Source organism: Corvus hawaiiensis, chromosome 2 (genome assembly GCF_020740725.1).
Source record: "Corvus hawaiiensis isolate bCorHaw1 chromosome 2, bCorHaw1.pri.cur, whole genome shotgun sequence".
Taxonomy (NCBI): Eukaryota; Metazoa; Chordata; class Aves; order Passeriformes; family Corvidae; genus Corvus; species Corvus hawaiiensis.
Genome location: NC_063214.1, coordinates 45,249,890 through 45,267,071, shown reverse-complemented (window position 1 = coordinate 45,267,071; position 17,182 = coordinate 45,249,890). Strand labels below are relative to the sequence as shown.

The 17,182-nt window shown below is 37.6% G+C and overlaps 1 long non-coding RNA gene across 1 annotated transcript in view; it reads right to left on the bottom strand.

Moving 5' to 3' along the window:
• The window catches only part of LOC125322238, a 127,390-nt gene extending 116,405 nt beyond the window's left edge, over positions 1-10,985 (bottom strand). Inside the window, exons 1-2 of the long non-coding RNA XR_007201891.1 lie at positions 10,925-10,985; positions 9,347-9,502 (exon numbers count right to left, since the gene is read on the bottom strand). This is a non-coding gene — a long non-coding RNA (uncharacterized LOC125322238). The remainder of the gene's footprint in view (positions 1-9,346; positions 9,503-10,924) is intronic.
• Positions 10,986-17,182: the final 6,197 nt, after the last annotated feature.

Here is a 17,182-nt window from a genome sequence, read left to right as displayed (position 1 = left end):
TGAGTCTAACCAGATCATCTGAACATCTCCTTAGGACCAGCCCTCTCCATTTACCTAGGAGTAAGGTAGCTGAAATGCCACCAAACTGGGCCATGGAAAAAACTGTTGAGCAGTACAGATGAGTGTCCCGGTGCTTCAAATAATGTTCTGGCTTTCTTGTTTAGTCTTTGAGTACATCGACAGACACATTGCCACAACAATTTGCTCTCCCTATCCCTGTAACCTCCTACAACTAAAGGAAAATTGGGAGATCCTACAGAACATTGATTATGAGCAGAGGCTGGGAACACAGGAGTCACGGTTCCATCAACATTCATGCTGAAAACCACCAGTTCTTGCAAACCAGCAAGAGCAGATGTATAACTAAGTACTACTCCTTAATGCTGGATTACTACTGAAAAAAAATGTTTGTTTTCCTCAAGGCTTCTTCTAAAGGAGTTAGGCCTGCCATATTTCCTGGAAGAAAAGATTGCAGTTCTGTACAAGCCTTTGATAACTAAGTGGCCTACTGAGAGGATGGAAATAATAGAGAAGAACCTGGTTTCCATATCTCTTTTATCAATTTACAGACGCTATAAATATCGATTTGCAGCCACAGCTGCAGAATAAAAAGATGTCTGTTTTCTGTATCGGGCATCCTTCACCCATAAACTGTTCCAAAGCTAAACTCAGTGAAGACAAAATGAAAGGAAATGTATAACAGGAGGATTTCACACTAATGAATTTAAGGTGAAAAGTTTCAACCCCATTGCATTTATGGCCTGGTTTGGGGGCCCCAAAGCAAAGCTCTGCCAAGGGAAGAGCCCTTACCACAACATTGCTCCTTCTTGGGATCATCAGTACAACACTGAGATAATTTTAGCTCTCCATCTAAAATAGCATAGGAATAACAGTACTACTGTAACTCATAAGGACAGCAGAAAGAACAGGCACTCTGAAGCACCCATATCCTATGTGATCAGACAGACAAAGGAGGAGAATAAACTTTCAATTTTATTGTCAAAAAAACTAGAAGGGAGCAGAACTGGGTTTTCCTTTTTTTTTCTTTTCTTTTTTTTTTTTTTTTTGTTTTGTTTTTGGGTTTGGGTTTCTCCTTTTTTTGAGAGTTTGTTGGGGGTTTTTTTGATGAAGCATAAGCTTTTTCCAAGTTCTTCTTAGGAAAACAAAGCAAAGAAAACAAAGACAGTCCTTCCAATGCCACAGCTAGACAAGCTCAAACTTGGTAAAAATGCCAACCTATGTAAAAATCAACTGAGTCCTTTCTCTATTACAGTTTCATGGTGAAGCAAATCATGTGAGCAGTGACCTCACTGAAAATGACATTTTTATATATATATATATAGTCTTTGAGCTTTCAGTTTTAACTATCTTCTTACTGCTCTACCATGTTTTTTGTCTTTTTTTTTGGTGGGGGGGGTGGGAGGAGGCACATATTTCCAAAAAACATTAGGGCTGAAGATGGCTGATTGGAGCCAAGAGTCAGGTGAGCTCAGCTGAATTTGTGGAAAAACAAAAAGTCCTCTTATGGTCATCACAGAGCGACTGAAAAACACCACTGGTCTTATAGCTCAAATAGAGCTCTCAGCAGGTCTTTGTCCCCATGCATACTAAGGTTGCAGACCAATTTTTTTCATGCCAGAAGCCCATAACTCACCCAACAGCTATTTTTCTGCATGGGGCAAAGAAGGCGCATTGAAAACATGAGTTAATCATTGGAGGGGAAAGCAAAACAAAAAAATGGAAGTGAGGTTTTGTTAAGAGTTTTAGGCTGAACAAAAAATGTTTGGGATTAATTATTTATAAATACTTTACAATTAGCATCTTAGACAGTTTTCACTTTATGTGCTGTGCCACTGATTAGATATAACTTCACTGAAATAAAATCAAACCAGAAATTTAGCCCATTGTAACAGATCTTGTCATTCTCACAGGAAATTATCCAATGTTTCCAGTATATTTGATGCTCAAGTTTATTTTGTCATTCAATATAGGATGACCTTGGCTACCAGTTAACAAGGGACCTTGTCTACATAACAGAGCTGACAAATGGCACATAAAAGACACTGGAATATACATAGTACTTATTAACTATGACTAAATCCCACATCGCACAACTTTAAGAATGAGGACTCATGTTCTGTAATCTTTCATTATGACTGCAGGTTTTTATTTCTCATATAGTGTCACAAAAAACTGGAATGAGAAGCCTCTGCTGAAGTGTATAAATCTAAACGAAGTTTCCTTATGCACTGAGATTACAAGCTAGGAAAAAAATGGACAAAACAGCCAACTAACAAAATGGAAAATTAAAAGCTAGACAAGCTAGGAAAACGAAGAATGTGACTCTTGGCAGTATTTGTGAAAACCACCCAGAAAGATGGTGTAGAAATTGGACTAGCAGAAGAAACTTAGCTGCACCACAAATTCTGGCGTTGCAAAGGCAGATATCACTTCTCAGTTCCACCATAACAAACACAACAGTACACAACTGGATAAATGTGGTTTATACATATAAAAAGTTATTCAACAAGAGGGGAAATAATCTGCTTTGTGAAAGCAAGGGTTAAAGGATTTCTCTTCTCATTACTTCACATTATTTTTCCTCTGTGAAGAAGTGCATTTGAGTATTCCATGGATTACATTTATGAAGGGAAAAGAAATCTTTTGGATGTAACCCCAAATACAGAAGGAAAAAAGAATGTACAGCTGGCAGTATGTGACCTGGTTTCTGAGTGTAGAATGGGGGATAATAACTCAGAGACACCACTGGCTTCAAAACCCACATTGTTATAGCTGAAGATATAATTTCTGATAATTCAATTTTTGGTACAGCTTCTCTGGGCCCAGTGAAATCCAAAGAAGTCCCACTATGATATTTTATAACCTGAAGGGTACGTGCGAACTCCAGAGGTGCTGACGGCATTACCTGACAGAGTTGCAGAAGCTTGTTTTCCAAAAAGTGTGCATAATTTCACCAACTACTTTCCTGTGCTCTGTTTTCTAGATGGAAGATTTTTCAAGCTTCAGACAAAAAGAGAACAAAAGTGTTTATTACACCTGAGACAGAAAAACCCTTTTCTACCAGATGACCTTTACACTTGTATGCATTTATTGCCCAAAAATTAAAGTGGGAAAATACAAATTATTTAAGATGCAGTATAACCAACATTTTTTTCCCTTCCCTAAGAGCTATTGTCAATACTACAGAAACTTGAAGCAGGTACAGAAATGAAGTTAATTTTAACAATGATTCCATGGTTCAAATGAGTGTGTTATCACATTGTTCTAGGCCCAAATTCTCCTCTTCTTAAACAGTATTTTCTGAACTCTGCTTTCAGTTCCATGAAGGCCGATGCATACATAAAAATTAAATAATTGAACAATTAGCTGCATGACTGCAGCCTATATGAAGTTTGATATTACATTTAAAATGACATTGCAGTCAACATCTTTAAAATGCCTGTTTTCAACAACCTAGATGTTTAAGATCTTCTAGTACAGCAAAAAGGGGCATTTTCCATGAGAAGCAGAGCTTTAACAAAAGCATTTAAAAAACTTTCATTCCTATGCAATCCTTACTTTTTAGCATACTTAGACATGCACATGAAAACATGCAACTTATTTTTTTCCAGCTTGCTCTTCAAGAGTGGCACAGTTACAGGTTTAACTTCCACTCTTAGACTGAGACAAATTGCTCTGTCATTACTATTTTATTTTTACAGTCATTCCAACCTAAAATTTCCTCTCAGCAGTGTGGCTTTTTATTAGCCTTTTGAAAACATTGGGTAAGAAAATTCAAACTATAAAGCAGCCATTACTTGGTTATTGATGCTAACCCTTTGATAGGTCTGAGGAAGTCAGGTACATTATGTCTGGGCCTTTGAACATTTTTTTCCTTTTCATTTCAGCAAGCATTAACATCAGAGACATCAAGCTAATCCTTTCAGCTTCTAATCAGTGTTGTGGACACTTTTATTTCAGCTATTGAGCCTCTCTGCAGCTATTGGGAATTTCAAGTTGAAATGTTAATGATTATAAAAATGTCACTGAGATGACATAGTGCCCCTTTTTGCTGCCTACAGTTTTGTAGGAAAACAAAGTTACTGAAAGTAGCACTTGTTCATGCTGAGGAAGTACAACATTTCTGCTACCATCTTACATGTGTGCACTGACTTTTTAGAAAAGACACTATCTTAAAGTACTACTACTACTAATAGCATAGATCATGTCCTTCCATAGTGAGCTTCCCTTATGCAAGTGAGAATCCGAGACCTCAAGACTAGACTTTTTTAATGGTGTTATTTTTACCTCCTCTAGAAGATACCTGTGTTGTCCACCAGACAGATCCCGCAGAGAAGTCAGAGTGAGAGAAATAAAATTTACTTTCTTACTGAACATGTTGAAAGTCAGTATTTGTTCTTAAATGATCAAGCTTAGCTTTGCCTTCTGTTCTTCCTCTCTTGTGACCAAACAGCATGAAATAAAAGTGAAGAAGGTGTTGAGCAACATGGAGCTGTTTGAGATCACACTTTAAACCCCCAGAAAAAACAAAAACAAACAAAAAATTCCTTTGGTACAAGCCAGGATTTTAATATAAGTCCCAAATTCCCAGATCTCAGAATCCAAAGAGAATATTAAATCTCATTATGATTAACCCCCCAATAATTTACAAAATTAATAAAACTTGACAATACTGAAAAATTTAAAATTTTGTCCATTGCAGAAGTAGACTAAAGAGCTTAAAAAGTTTTCTTATTTTTGCAGGGGAATAAACTCTTTCTCTTCCACCTGCATGAAAACTTTGATTCGGGGTGAAGGGAGAGACAGTTAGGTACTTGAGATCTAAATGATACCAAGAACTCATTGTTCCTACTCATAAAGGCACAGGCACTGCTAGAAAGAATATCAAAATAATAATTGGTCAAGACTTCTAAAACCATTAACGAATTTCAACATGTTACTGTGTTCAAATATTGCTCAAATCTTTTTTGTTTACTAGTTGTTTTCTTGTATGAACTCCAGAATACTTCAGTAGTGGTGGAATATTTTGACCAACCTGGCTGAAAGCATATATGCAAAAAAACTTAATGCGGAATTATGGTTCCCAGAAAACATCATAAACTCCAGGATTTTCATCTCTTATCTATGCTGCTAAAATATTTGCAAAAGGCTTTATTAATAATCTCTGCAGTCAAAATCAGGAGCAAAACCATTTTTTCCAGTTCCAATACAAATTAATTGGTATAACATCTGCAAAGTCTTGCTAAGACTGAGCACTGATAAGCAACACCACTATCCCTCCATCACACTTTATATATAGAATGAATGTTTAGCAAAAGCTGAATAAATAATGAGGGTTATCTGCCATATTACAGCTCATTTTGATATATCATGATATGTTAAGCTCTTAAAATAGACCTCATGCATCTTAGTTTAGAAACCTCTAAAGTTTATGACAGCTTTAATTGATACACTTCTAAAGAACCAAGTCCTCATCATATCATTGACTTTATTATATGAACAGGTGGGGCTGAAACTCATTTCTGGAAGGACAAGTAAGGTACAGTTTTGCTAAAACCAGTGGGTTTCCCTTCCACTCTACACTACATATATTCTACAGCAGAAACTGTTTACATTTTGCCTCCATCTTTCTAGATGGGTGATGATGTTTATTTAGTGACCAAATTTGGACTTTCCCATAACTTATGTACAAAGACTTTGGAGTTCTCAACTGAATGTTAATTTTTATTCCCAAGCCCTTCTTGCAGTAATTTCAAAGGAATATGGGTGCACAAATCACAGAATTATATTGATTCTTTCTGGTGACACTTGTCATTGGCCAAAGTGTGCTGTGGATTTATTCACAAGTTCCTCTCTAAGCAGGGGCAGGGCTGTTTTCACAAACCTCCTTGGCAAAACAAGACACACAGACTGGATCCTTCTGGATTCATTCTTGAATTTTCTTGAATTGTCACTATTCTGACTTAAAGACAGATCTTGTATTTTTCCCAAGATGGATAATGTTGGATAGCTCTTTTCTGCCTTTTTTTTTTAAATGCACCTTGGTCCTCTGCTCATGAAACAGTCTATTTCAATTAGATAAATGTGTGCATACAATGACCAGCTTTGTCTCCAAAGAATTTTGAGGATATTTTTTACAGACTTTCATTTTTCTAGCTTATGAATTCCAGCCTTTTAGAGCATTAGCATTTTTTTATTAATTTGGAATTCCAGTATTAACGCATGATTTATTGTTTTTTAAATAAGGAAAAAAATGCCTCAACAATGTCTATGGACTAAAGTTTCCAAAATAATATTTACTTTCTCATCTTTGCAGTTAAATTAAAAGTCAGTAGTACTAACACAAGCGATAGTTTTCCAATAAATGCAAACTACTTTGGCCTTTCCTGGGTCCTTCTAAGACAGCTGACTCCTAGAATAAATGACAGTAGCATTTTCAAAGCTGCTAAATTATTCCAATCCTACTGAAGCAGATACTGTTTGGCATGAAGGATCCTAGGACTGGTGAATCTGAACAGACAGGAGTAACTGAGTGAGCAGAATTCACTGTGATAAAGAGCTTAAGATAAAAGGAGAGATTTATATTGAAATAGAAGCTTACAGTAGCAGATCACTTTAATTTTCTCTGCCATGTAGTAAGCAAAAAGCGTGTAAAAGGTGGGTAGACAGATTTGACTTGTGGATCAATATTCTGTTGATCTCTGGCCACAAAACAATTAATCTCTGCAGTGCAGAACAAAAGTAAAGGGGAATTTAATGTCAAATCAGTTAACCACAATCTGAAATTGAAAAAGGAGTATTGATAATGATGTTCCTCCTATTAAGTGATATCATCCAGAGCATTCATAGCAATGTAATAATTACACAGTGCAGTTAGCTTGATCTCCTAGGCTAACATCATAGCAATCAACTGCAGCAGCGTCTCCACCATTCTGTTAAGAGCTACATTTCCAAAGCTGAGTCTGAACTTCTTAGAGAAAAATTTAATTTCAGCTATCTGCCATAAGCTCTCTTTATCTACAAAGCTCACATTTTGGAGGGAACATAAATCTTTGGAAAATAAGTGTAGACACAATACCATCAGTATGTTAATATACGTGGAAATTCCATTTGGAAATCATCTCAATTTGTCAGGACTCCAGACAACAATCAGTAGACTTTAAGAGACACAAATAGATTCAGTGTTCTTAAAAAAAGAAAAAAAAACAAACATGAAGGGATTGATAGCGCAGGGGATGATAGTAAAAAAAGAGAAATGGAGAGGAAACAGATAATTAAGCTCTTCCAAGAACAGGATATTTTTTAAGGAACAGACACAGCATGCCTATTAAATTCATAATGGCGATGATTAAAAAACCACTATGCAACGGTACTAAAATAATAACTGTTTGAAGTTACAGGAATATTCCAAAGACTAACATTCTTACTTCTGGGCATCCTCTCAAGTAGTTGAAAAATCATCCCTCATTTTAAAAAAGTCAGACCTCATCAGTTCTCTCCTGACCACTTGCAGTTTTACCATGAGTTGCTCACATGAATAGTTCAAACATTTTTTTCTTGTTCAAGATGAATCAAGATTTCTCAGTTTTCCTTATGAAAGAGGGGCAGACAAACAGACACACTGACCATGTTGGACTGAGATTTATCCAACTTAATTTCAGTCAGCTATCTGAGCTACCTGAGCAAGAAGTATCACTGAGGTTCCAATACCACCATGGGACTCAGCATTGCCTCCCCACACAGCCAAAATCAGACTTCATGGCATCAGCTCAGTGCAACAGAGACCCTTGCTAGAGCCACATCTACTTGGGTGAATTTGGAACAGAACACCTTCCATTTATCACAGCCACTGCTCTAAAAGTAAGCCAGGTAACATCAAGACTCATGTGGTGGGACATCTCAGAGATGTCTGCTCTGAAACTAGTCACTCAAGGTGCTCCCTATAAACACATAGAAAAGGGTATTTTTTTAGGTTTGGTTCATCTGATCTATTTTAGCTGTCTAAAAGCTAAATCTCAGAAGCTCCTGTTCTTCTCCACTGACTACAAAACAAGGTTCAACAGCCAATTTAGGTTCATATAAGAAATATGAATTTGGTCAGATAAATGCACTGCCTCCTTCTTTCACTGGCTCTCCATGTGTCATCCTGTATCCTACTGCAACTTCTCAATCAAAGCATTCTTCCCTATCATGAACTCTTCTTTTTATTAAAGAACCAGTTATTTACTTGCAACCTCTCTTATTACTGATCCTTAACATCTCTTGACATGAACAGGACAGAAAAAAATATTATTTACGGAAGACTTTTTGCATGAGTTAAACTTATTTGTTTTGAAACTGCTTCATCAGTGACTGACATCATGACTGACTTATATCAGTCATCAGAGATTAATGAAAAGCTCTTAACTCACTGTAATTTATTGTCTGCATCTATAATCTACCCTGAGGAAGGAACATGAACCAGAGCTACAAATATTTGAAATCTGTAGTGGAAGACCAACAGAAAGGGAAAAAAGATAATGTAAGTACATAAAGGAGCAGTACAGTCAATGAGAAGTAATTTTTCAATGAACTTTTTCAGCGTAAATAAAATATTCACAAGACATACAATATATGAGGCATTCTGCCTCAGCTATTAAAGAGAAAATGTACATATATGTAGCTTCACTGGGAGAGGTAGAGTAAAAGAATTGTTGAGCCTTCATCATAATCTGCCATTATTGACTGTACTAAAAATGAATTATGGCATTTTAAGATACTTACTGATATTGGCAAAACGCTTCCTGACTGAATCACTGCACTAGAAATCAGGGGAGAACTATTTAACCAAGGCCACTGGTCCAAATGCAGGTAAAACCCAAATTAGTAATTTCTAAACTGAAGCACATTGGCAAGTCAAAAAATTAATTACTCCTGAATGAATTACGGGAGTAAAATTTTACCAAAATTAAAGTAATGCCACTGAGTACCTGCAAGATGTGAGCATTCTTAAGTACATCTTGCTAGCACAGCGATATTGTGAGCCTATTCCCACTTCAGAGGCACTTACAGCTTAGCTCTGCAGGGCATCTTTTTCCCTGCAGTTTCCTCAAAATGTCAAAGGAGGTGCCAAACGTACCAATACCTCCTCCAAAGTGCCAGAGGAAATGTTACCAGGGTGTCTCTAGAGCCAAACATTGACATCAGAGAAGTAACCAGGTTACTCAGTCAGCTCTCAGCAGAGACCAATGTCAAATAAACTTTTACCCTAGCAGTGTATAGCCAGCGGTGATTAGCTCATCAGTGGTTACAGGCAATGTAGACTTTAAAACAGCTACACCCATACCTGTGCCAAAGGGACTTGAGTCAGATGCACACAGGGGATGCACACAGAAGAAACAGAGCAAACAGTTCAAATTCAAATCCATCTCCAACACTTCATTTTTAGACTAGATCTCACTGTTTATATTCCAAGTGCTTTCCCTTGTTGTCTCAATGTGACCTGGAGACACCAGAAAACATGTGGACGGTTCAAATGTTCAATAAAATTGATGGATGTAGACTTCTATTCTCTGAACTGTGTATCAAACTATTAAACATTTGGTGTTACATTCTCTGCTGCTGTAAAGACAAGTAGCTCTACTTAATCCCAGAGAGTTGCACCCACTTAGACCTGTAAAACAATCTAACTTCCTTCAGTGATGAGTTTGCCTGCATATCACTCAGGTCAGAAGCACTTGTCTGTGTTTTCTTGGTTTCTACCTTTTAATGGCTGCACTTTGCCCTTTTCACCAAGAGGGAATTAGCAAGTGAACTCAGAGCAAGATTTTACTTTTGAGTATGAATAATGTTGGTGTCCCATCAGTCCAGCAACACTTCCTTTTACACTAATGAGCCATTAAAATATGTGTAGGTGATCACTAATCTTTCAGGAGGTTAACATGAAGCTCGTCCAATTCTAACACTTCCATCACGGAAGTGGGAATTTGGGAACAGATCATGTTTTATTAAAAAGAAAAGGAAACACATGGAAAGAGAAATGCATTGTCAAGACTTGGGAGTACCTGTGTTATCTCAGATATTTATATTGGAATAAAAGCTTTCAGTCTAACCCCATTTTTTCCACTGTTTTGCCCTGCAGTGACATCAGCCTTCTGGCATGATTACAGCCTTAAAAATGCACAGTACTGTAAGTTCAAAGATAGGGCAGAGAAGCAAGCGTTAACAGCGGTGGCTCATCACAACAGCACCTCGTAAGAGGCATCTGCTGTGCATCTTCCAGACAATAAGCATGGACAGAGGGAGGCCCACTTTGGCACAATGGAGGTCACCAAGAGGCCCCCAAAAATGGGGGTTCACCAAAAGCCCAGGTCACCAAGATGCATGGTAGACATAGGTGGTGAAGCTGGTGCTCATACTCTGTAACCTGAGTTTTGGCAACCATGAAGAAAAATATCTCTAGTGCAAACATGAAACTCAGAGGGGTTATACAGTGCAACAAGCAGAGTGCATATGGTCTCAGCAATTATAGTAGTATGCAGTTCAAAAACCAAGTCCTCTGCAGAGATAAAGGTGGAATGTGCCCTTGTTTACAGCAGGAAAATGAGGGAAGGTTTGGTCTCCTGCCCTCTCCTTGTGTTAATACCTGTTTGTGCCCTTGGTGACCTCAGCAGACATATTTATCAACAGCCAGTGGAAAAATTGCCTCCAGGTCACAGCATCCCACACAAAGTCATATGCACTAAAACCTCCTTTCTCAAATGCAATCATTCCTACTTCAGTTACATCTCATCCTTTGAGACGGATCTTTACATTCTGATTCATCTGTGAAGCTGACTGGAATTATTCACAATATACAAGAGAGTGCAGGATACCCAGTTATGCTGCACATAGCAAAGGAAAATTGAAAATCAAATAGGCTTACCAACAGCTCTCTGCTCTCTACAGTAACCTGTCAGCACCGCTTCTCTGCAGCAAGTGAACAGCAACAGGAAATGATGGGATGCTGACTGCTCTCTGCACTGCTGGCACCCAATAATATAGTACTTCCTTTGTGGTACCAGAGGAGCTACCTAGACCTCAATGAGGAATTCTCTAAGGAACTTACGAAATATTAGCAGCTTCTTTCTGAGACATTTGGAGAAACACTGAAAAAATAATTGAGTGATCTCCTGCTGCCTGTAGCTGATGCACAATTTGGTGAGCTCTGCAGAACTATGCTAAACAGAAGCATCTGTACACTTCCTGCTTCTGCTATTCTAGCTTGGCTGTTTCACTGTAGCAACGTAACAAAACACATACCAAATAGGAAAACTGACTGTGGCTGTTATAGAGATTGCTTTATTTTATACTACATTCCTGCATAAACTTTCAGTTTACAAATTATCCCTTAGCAGATCATGGAGTTTTTTCAGTGGTCCAGTTGCTACTCGAAGTTCTTTGTTAGATCATTTCCAATAATCTATTCTGAATGGCAATTAGGAGTGTTCAAAATAGGAATGGTTTTGGCTGGGTGGTGAGCACACTTTCTCAGTTCCAAACTACCTGATTTCAACTCATTGCAGGCACTCATCAGAAAAAATATGGATCTTTAACTTCTCAAAACTTTTATGGCACAGCCTGATTTATGCAGAAGAAAAACAAATCTCTTTATGTTGCAGAATAGAGAGGAAAAAGCTTCAGTTAAAAAGCCTCTGCTTGTACTTTCCATATGGATATGGCAGTGAACAGTGTGGTAGAAAGAAGTCTCTGTTCTGCTGCCGTCTCTTGGTTTCTAGAAGTAAGGAGAGTTAAAACACAAGAAGAGCAACAGATCAAGGGGATGATAGTAAAACTCCCAGAAACTCATGAAGAAGGATGAGCAGATTTATCTCAGGGGAAAAAAGAAACAAGAGACATTATAATAAAGCCATACAATCAAAGGTGGTTAAGATAGGGTGGATTACACTTTCTCATTCATAAACAAACCTGTGAACACCAAGTCTTTCCTTGTCGTGCTCAGCATCACCTGGGAGAACAAATCAGGGCTTCAGAAGCCCCTTTTGGTCCATGTGCAGGACATGGCAACAGCACCCTGCTCTTGCCTCTGCCTCCAAGTAAAACCATGTCATCGTTTCTGCAAATATCCTAGCAAAGGGCTATTGAATGAATACACATTAATATCTGGACTAGACCCTGTCCAATAGCGGCCCAGTTGCTCTGGCTACATTATTTTGCTGTTAAACAGCTCTAGTGAATCTTTGAGAGTTGCCCAAAACAATGAAAAGAATTTTTTAAAAGCACCAATAAAATAAACTAAACCCTCAACATTGAGCAGGTGACAAGGGTATTTTATATATATATATATATATATATTTTATAAGAGATAAACAAGACTACTTTGTAGGCAGAAATACCTTCTGGTTCTCAGTTTCTTCTGAAATATTTTCCACAAAGCAAGCAGGAGTTTCAGCCATTTCTTATCAGTAACTGGAGCTGACTGAATCATTCAAAAAAGGTCTGTTTTAAAAATACTCTACATCACATTGTAGACTTCTGTGAAAAAATTATTTAAAAAATCACTTGCAACTGGATGTCTAAGAGATTATAAATCTAAGGAGAAACATACAAGGAGAGACAACTGGCTGTGGTTTAATACTGTAGCTAATTTTGCCAAACCACCTGGCCATTTTGTTTGACACACACTCTACTAGTTACTGAGTTACAGCTTCCTCAGTATTTATTGATAAATAATCAAATGATTATTTAAGTTCACTCTAAGCAGCACTACTGTTGAAAGACTGTGAACTTCAGTGTGACTGAAACAATGATAAATTATTAAACTATTTTCTCCTTATTATGTAAAGGTTCAAATGTTATTCTTGCTCCTACACTTCAAAAATTTTGGGAAAAGAAAGCCAAAAAACCTTTAAAAATTGGATGGGGGGGGGGGGGGGGGGCAGGGGGAGGAAACCAAAGTGTAATCTGTCTAGAATATCTAGAAAAAAGACAAATGCAGTGAGCTGGTAGCAGCTTACAGTGCAACTCCATAAACAGTTGGCATGAAGATAGCATAACAGTATCAGTAGTCAAGCATAAATCTATATACCCTATGTTCAAGACTGCAGCTAAGAAAATTTAACTATTAAGACTACATTGGAGAAACAAGAGTAGCTTTTACTGAAATATAAGCATCAAAACCTTATTCCTCCCCAAGAAGAAAGAAATCCTGATCCTTATTTTACATTTGGTATGGTTTAGAATGGCTACAGTAGTTTTTCTGTGATTCCAGCAAATGCACTAAAGAAGACTCACAACTGCTTCAAGCCCAGACACCTTGATTTACTCATCCACCTCACCTATTGGGACTGTTGAAGAGGAGACTGTCTCTGTATTCAATGTATTGGCAGAAAATATTCCAGTTTACAAAAAGTCATTAGCTGTTTATCAGAAGCACATGGCAAGCAGTCTTGAGAGGCATGCAGTAAATGAGCAGTCATTACATGTGAAGTAAGTAAAGCCAGAACAAGATATATGATCATCTATTCCAACCTTTTCCATAGCATATCCTATAATTCTGCTTCCCATTATTTACCTGAAATAAAGTATGCAGACTCTCAATATCCAAAAAGATGAAGAACCCATCACTCCTCATTGTAGTGTCCCCAGCCACTCACCACTTTTGCGGTCAGAAATGCAAACATTTAAAACAAAACTGTCTTTCCCTCATAACCTTTGGCTCTTACCTCTTCCCTGCATCACTTATACACATTAAACATGTCTCCCTGACACTGCTTCAAAACCATAACAATCTGCCATCACCTGCTTAGCTCCTGCAACCTGACTGAAACTGTAATGTAACAGTAAGCACAGGTGCTGGGCTTTACTCAAGAGCAAGCCACAGGGAGGGAGGCAGGCAGACATTCAAAGCTCTGGCCACACAAACCAGCAGGCATCTCTAAGGAAAGGAACTCTGAAAGCCCCAAGCTGTGACCCCCAGAGTCATAGGCTGTGCCTTCAGCAACCAACAGGCTGTGTTCGCCCTGGGATACCTTCCTGTAGACCCCTGGATTTTGCTGAAGAACAACCATCCCAGCTCACTATCAGAAACAGACGAGATAAATGCAGCTTTGGGCAACATGACTACTTGGAAGTATGTAATTTTATCAAATTTTCCTGCTTTTCATGGAAAAGATACCAACAAGGTATCTGAAGAGATAATAGCAACTCTTCTGGACTTCAGAGAAGCTTTGAAAATGCCATACAGAGTCTGAACCAATCTACTTTCAAATTCATTACGTTTATACCTTCTTCAATAATAATTATTCTCATAGTTCTCTAATATTCCTCCTAAAGCATCATTAAGTTATACTGGTTTTAATCTGGACACTCCAGGTACTTCATCCTACTGTAATTCTAATTCTTACATCTATGCTTTTTTTTTTTAATAATAATTATTTTCTAAAAATGCACTGAGAACAGGTGTTTCTAGTTTACAAAATTCAGCAAATAACTGCATTTGGTAGGGGGAGGGAAGCAGGGGGAAAGACCCGCCTAAAGGCATAGGGAGGGGGAAAAAAATATTTATTTGTAGCAATCTTAAACAGCATTTACATGTTTTCAAACTTGTAGTCTTGACAAGACTTGACAAGATAAAAAATGTAAATGGGTTCAAATGCAGTCAAGTTTTTAAATTTTTCTTGTGTTTTTTAAGGGGGTTGTCTATGTCAGGCAGAGTGGGTGTAGTCTGAAAAATGTCTGAGTAAAAATAGCAGCACCATTAAATTCAGTCTGAGATGCATTTAAAGAAACAAGATAAGGAGGGTTGATGCTTTTCTGTGTGGCTAGCACTATTTTGATAACACAGCTTGTCTTTTCATAAGATGTGTCATGATCTCTTAACAGGCATAAATAGTCAAAGTCTCTTGCAGTCACTAAGGCAGACAGATTTGATTCAAGAGATATATCACAGCTTTCCTCAAGACAGCCCAGGAACACGGTGCTGGACACATGCAGCTGGCTGTGGAAAAGGAAAAACTTCCTTTGACCAAGGTAAAAGGAATATTTGTCATACTGTGTGTTCATTCCTAGTAAGAAAATAGCAGTCACTACATGAACAGTGCACAAAAAGCCTGACAGGAAGGCCATTAAGAAGTAATATGAAAATTTCATAAACACGTTCCAGATCTCACCTAAAGTGCTTTTGAAGTCCTTGATGAGCCTCATCACTGGAATTCTTACATAAAGAGAATGACTGTAGATGTTATAAACATATATAAAAAAGCGTAAGCCCTTCAAATTTTTTGCCAAAATTTTTGATTACTCTCTTGTACAAATTACAGTGTTCCCTTTCCAAAGTGCTTATGAAATACCAGAAATTCTATCAGAGTCATCTGATATTACATATTCCAAAGAAAAGCACCATTAATATAAACTGCAACTATACTGTCACTAGGAGCAGTAATTCTCCATACTCACATGATCCCTGAACTCCTCAAAGGTCGTCAATAAAGAGACAAATAATGACATAATTCCCAAAGGGAAGTCATGTAGTACATCCTGTCCCTGGGCACAATTATTTCTGCCTAAATCACTCCTGACCTATGTTTATTTATCCTGTTCTTAAAAATCCTAGTTATGGAGATTTCACAGTATCCCCAAACAATCTATTTCAGTGTTCATGCTCCTTCACCATTATAATAATTTTCTTTCTCCTAGACTAAGCCTCTCATGTTTCTGTTTCTGCCCATCCATTTTCTTCTGCCCAAGTCCATTGTGACCATTTACTTCCAAGTGTTTGCTTCAATATGTACCATTTTAATATTAATACATTTCCCCTCTAATTTAACTTCTCTCAACTAAAAGAATACACCTGATGGCTGTTTTTCGGATTTTTTTTTTTTAATGTCCATATCTAGACTACAAACTAATTCTAGCTGCTGGATAATAATTACCATACTTAGTTTTATTGGATTAATTAGCATGATATTCATATCATGTGTGTATTATCAATACCTTTTAGAAAAATCCAGCATCCATAAATATTTGAAGATCCATTTGTACTTTTGTACTACTAATAATTTTAAAAGAAAATCTCCCAGAAACAAAGAAACAGAAACATTATGGCATCAAAGACACATTTTAAAATTCTTTATAAGGTTTGTTTTGATGAAGTATTTTGAGTCATTGCTTTACAGCAGGAGAGAGACAAGGATGCCATACCACCAAGCACACAGTCAATTTACCACTACATCAGTTTAGCACCAAATAAAGCCATAATAAATTAAGAGGAAGGATGAACTTGACCCAAAGCACACATGTATTTGGGATGGTAATAGGTCAAAAAGAAATCCCAAGCCTATAATTCAATTCAGTGCCAGACTACCACACAGTTGCATGAATCAGGGCTGTTCTGCGCAACTCAAAGTGTTTCTACTGAAACCAGACAGCAGAAGGCTTCAGGCACGTGCCATGCTGTATAACTTGAAGCTTTTCTCCTTTGCCAGCATTGACTCAAAGCTTCTTGGCAGCAACCAAATTCAGTTTGGCATTTTCCCTGAAGATGAAAGATTGGAGCCAAACAAGGGTCAGAGAAGTGAAGGAAGGAGATTAAGAGAGAAGGGATGAAGATGAGACAGAAACCTGGAGAGCCAGACTCACTGCTTTGGATGTGGAGAGATGGACACAGTGATACCAGAAACTTTTCCATTCAGAAAGCATTACAACTCCAGGGCCTTTCAACAGTGCAAAAAGGAAGGTGGTTAGCCTGGTTTTCTTAGCACTGGCACAAGTTCAGTAGTTGTTCCACAGCTTATCTCACTCGTGACTGGCAAGTGCTGTAAGCTACTATCAACTGTGACTGTACTCAGAGGCAACCAAAATGCAGACAGTATTGATGTTCACTCCAATGGAGAAATGACACAGGGCTCAGAGCTGTGACTCACTTGAACATGAGGACAGGCTCTTGCCCTAGGAAACTTTCAAAGTCTAAAAAATAAAATAAATTAGTTATTTCCCAGATCTTCCCAACCCTGAAAAGAAACCCTGAGGTTATCAGATGCATCTCCTGATTAATATTTATAATATTTATAATATTGTATTTATAATACATTAATATTGCATACTACATAGTCATATGTGCCAGTTTGTCACCCCAAGACATCATATTACAAGATCAGAAAAACTCCTTTCATATTTGAGGACC